The sequence below is a fragment of the Cajanus cajan genome, chromosome 3, assembly GCF_000230855.2.
Source record: "Cajanus cajan strain Asha chromosome 3, NIPB_CcT2T_4, whole genome shotgun sequence".
NCBI lineage: Eukaryota > Viridiplantae > Streptophyta > Magnoliopsida > Fabales > Fabaceae > Cajanus > Cajanus cajan.
In genome coordinates, this window is record NC_138519.1 from 81,491,095 (window position 1) to 81,495,977 (window position 4,883).

The window sequence follows — 4,883 nt, forward strand, 5'->3', positions numbered from 1 at the left end:
TATAAAGCATTATGACTGATATTAGTAATTATTGAAAAATGCATATTGTAATTAAAAATATTTAAATCATCAAGATAAATTGTATAATGACATGATTAACCTGCAAAAAGAGCGAGAAAAGGTACAAAAACTATTATACCATTAATAATATTTAGATATTTCCTTTTTGCCTATTCTTTTAGCTCACGAAAAAACTACAACAAACAAACTCTATTCAATTTGTTAATCAATGTCTCACACCCAACAATTTAATTGTTGTATAACATTTGAATAAAATAAATAAGTCACATGTATAAGAAGAATAAGAAAAGTGTGCGATGTTAACTATACTTGCTCGAAAAAGTATTCAACCTCTTCCTAAAGTCTTCGAGCCTTAGTCTTTGGTTTTCAGATTTGTGATTGTACTTGCAAAAGAGAACCAGATGCCTAAGTTAGCATATGTATGGACTACATAAGTATAATTTTAAGAATGAGGACATTTTAAGACATTCAAGATCTTTTACTGTTGTGTAATAGTTTGACATTACTATTTCCTAGACTTAACCACCAAGGGTGCTTGACACGATGAGGAGTGCTTGATTTGAGGAGTACTACATGCTCAACCTGTTGATTAGTGTTTGGACATTTACTATGTAGACAAAAGAACATCCTTCTTGAATTAGGATAGGGGTCGACAAGTCCTTAGTATGAGAGTCTGGACCTATCCAATATATAAGTCCTCCGAGTCTTTGATTCTTTTAGGAGAAGAGTTTATTTTCTTCGTGATGGGAAGAATTTTGTTTCTTGCTTTTGAATTTGGAAATCATTGCTTTCATGAGTACATCATCATTTGGAATACGTAACGCCAATCAACTCAGGTTTGTAATGATGGCATGGAAAACCTAAGGCTGGACCGATGCGGGAATACAAAGAGTTGCATCCCTTTCATATCTATTGATCTTGAAGAGATCTAACAGTTTAGAGAGGTGTGATGCTTCATTTTTCAGAGCTTTTTACATTTATAAATAGCGTCCCTTAGCCCTTATAAGCAATTACCTACAACCTTTTGCTTTCCGAATACTCTAAGAACTTTTCATCTTCCCGTTTTCTTTAAAGCAGCTAAGAACCAAGTACCTATCAGATACTTTCTTCTTATCCTCTTTTTAAGAGTTCAATCAATAACGTGGAGTCTTATTTCCTAGGTGAAATAGAAGTTAATATTATCTCTTCAAGTTCTTCATTTGATTTTTCCTATTCGTCCAAATCTTTCATGTTATCTTCCTCTTCCACCTCTACCACTTAGTACTTTAATAACCCTACTTAGGATGGACCCACCTAAGTTAACCATGAAGGTACCCCATGCCACCTCGGTCGACCAAGCGAGAACAGAGTGGTCGATCCAAATAGACCAATTCCTCCCCACTCCCCAGGAAAATCCAAACCTAATGGTGGTCCCTAGCTAGAGAGTTGGGTTCTTCATGGGCATGAAGGAATACTCTATTTGGGTTTTAGATAAAGTTTTTGAGTATTTTTCTAAGTACATTGATGCGGATTTACGTATTTGTTTTCTCCAAAGTACCAATATTGTACGGTTCGAAAAATTGGACAACATCCGTTTATATGTTCAAAATGGTTATGATAAAAATATAATAAAATTAAATTTATTTATTTATTTTAAATATTTTTTACTCCATAATTACCTATTGAAATATCAAATTTTACTTAAATTATAAAAAAATTAAAATTTTCATTGTTATCCTAATTTCAAACCCTTTGAGCAAAATAAACCCGAAATACTTATTCATTGTTCTAAATGTATCTTATTATAAGGTCTGATTGATAAAGAAGAAAGAAATAGATAAGAAATAAAAAAAGAAAGAGAAACGGGAGAGTGAAAATACACAAGGAACAAAGTAAAATTTTAATTATTTGGTTGAAAAGAAATACATAAAATTTATATTATGTATGCTTAATAAGTTAAAAAGAAATGTATGAGAAATAAAATATATATTAAAATATATAGGAAAATTAAATCAAGAAAAAAAAACATCAATGAGGTAAAATTGTCCAATCCCCTATAATGAGTTGATGTACAAGTGTCGATTGCACTACGTCTGTAATGAGTTAAATAAAATAAAAAAATAGTGAAAAAAAGGAAAATCGTTACTACAATTGTTCCTTTGAAATAATTGAGGAGGATACATAACAACATATGGCAATAATAAGAAATTACACAGGTAAGAGCCACCTCAAATAGATACGTATAGCTAGAACGAGTGTTCTCCTATATTTGTTTTTTTGTTACCATACATAAAAACAATACTCGTGTTGGTCACAATTGAAAAAATTGAATGTGAAAACCACTATAACAAGAAAAATTGAAATTCATGTATCAAAGAAAGTGAGAAACTATGGCGGATACGTTACCTAATATACCTGCATGTTATGAGGTATCTGTACTTAATCCCAGTCGAATTTGGCAAACTGATAATTTCCTAAAAATAGAGCTCCCTATTCTCGCCTTTCAAATTGCCTTTGCAAATTTTATTTCAACAAGTTTCAGCAAGAATAAGAGAAATCATATTTATCTTTCAAGTCCTTGAGGTTTGACAACCCTTACTTCCTCTATACTAAAGTAACTTGGTGTGCTTACCTAAATAAAAATCTCATAGACATTGGTTCCATTGATTTGGCTTCACCTAGTCTTTGAAGGGTAAATGTTTTGGCATGCCATTTATAGTATGGATTAAACCTAAAATATTTAAAATTACAAGTACTAAAAAATAAATTCTTTTAGAGATCAAAATTAGAATATTACACCACTATACGAGTATTGAATTTTTTTTAGGAGCATAAAATATAAAGAAAGCATATATTAGATTCTATTTCATTTTTATTCGTTTATTTTTGTTTAGTTCATTTTTTATTAATAATTATAAAAATCATATTGCTTTTAAGATGTTTGAAAAAAATGATTAAAATAGTATCTCTATTGTTTTACATTTTGAAGGAATGTCAATAATTCAAGGTAATTAAATATACTTTTATGATATATTTTCTTTGTACATGCTTATAAATACAATATTTTTTCCCCTTTACTTTTTTTTAATTTTTTTTGGCTTGATTTTAATTGAGTTGATTTAATTAAGGTTAAAAACCTCTTTTGGTCCCTTATAATGTTTTTTTGTTTCAATTTAGTCCCACTTTAATTTTAGGTCTCAATTTGGTCCCCAATAATTTAAATCATTGCAATTTGGGACTTCCGTCTAAATGATTTAAACGGAGTTAACTCCTGCTGACGTGGATGCCAGGTGGATGCCACGTAGATGTCACGTAGGTGGATCCCAAAATACTTGAATACACCTGGAACCAGAACGACCCGTTCTAGTTCCAGAATTTCGTGAAAAACAACCAAAATACAAAGCATTTCAAACACTAGATTTGGTAATATTGTTAATGGGATTGATAACTTCAATTGCTAAATATTTGAGCTATACAGTGTATCATTAAGGACGATACAATGTATCTCTAAGGACAATGGTAACAAGTTTTATTTCATTGTTAGTCAAACTGGAGTGAACCACTTACTACCAAATTGACACTATACAGTCAAGGATGAAACAAAACGGTGTTTCCCTTGAAGTCATTGACGATGTTCTGAACTTTTTTAGTATATGTTATGTTCTGAATTTTTGGTTTCAGTTTCTGAACCATGTTTCTGTCTTTAAATTTATGATATATTATGAATTTTTATTTTCAATTTTTGAATCATATTGTGGCATTTTAGTCAAGATTTTGAACTGGATAAGTTCAAATCAAAGAAGGATTTTGGAAGGTTTTATCTTATTTGATTTTTTTTTAGTTTTATTCATAAATGAATATTAATTTATTGTATTTTTTATTTATTATATTTTTATTAATATAGATTAATAAAAAAATACAATAAAATGTATGAAGTTCACCTAAAAAAAAAGGTATGAAGTTGGCGTTCTGGAACGGACCGTTCTGAATTCAGAACGACCCGTTCTAACAGTAGAACGACCCGTTCTAAAACCAGAACGGCCCATTCTGAAACCAGAACGGCCCGTTCTGCTGCACTCATATTGTGTTAAATTTGCATTTGGAACGGCCCGTTCCAGTTGCAAAATTAACACATAACATGTGCATGCAGAACGGGACGTTCTGGTTTCAGAACGGTCCGTTCTAGTTCCAGGTGTATTCATGACATTTGGCATCCACCTATGCATCTACGTGGCAACCACCTGGCATCCACGTCAGCAGGAGTTAACCCTGTTTAAATCATTTGGACGGAAGTCCCAAATTGTAATGATTTAAATTATTGGGGACCAAATTGAGACCTAAAATTAAAGTGGGACTAAACCCTAAACCCTAAACAGGAACCAAAAGAAGTTTTTAACCTTTAATTAATTTGAGCATCTCTAGATGTAATAACTGATTAGATGTCTAATGTCAGTTGTGAACCAATTAAAGTATCTTAAACCTCTCTAACATTGTGTTAGATTGTGAGGAGAGAAATAAATAAGAAATAAAATAGAGAAAATAGAAAAAAGAGAAATAAGTGAGTAAAAACAAATAAGAAATATGGTTGTTTGATTTGAGAAAAATAACTAAAAAATATAAGAAAAATAATATTATAAATTATTTAGTTTGAATGGATAAAAAGTAAAAAAATTATAATTAATTAAAACCTGTAATTTTACCTTCTATGTACTATTGTTTTTTATTTCCAGTCATCATTCATTCAAATAAGCAAAATATATTTATTTGGTTACATTCAAAGAGTATGCATGTTATTCAAATACAACTAAATAAATATATATTGAAATGATTGTTTATTTAAATAAACATACTTATTCGAATAAAACCACCAAGACTAATGAATC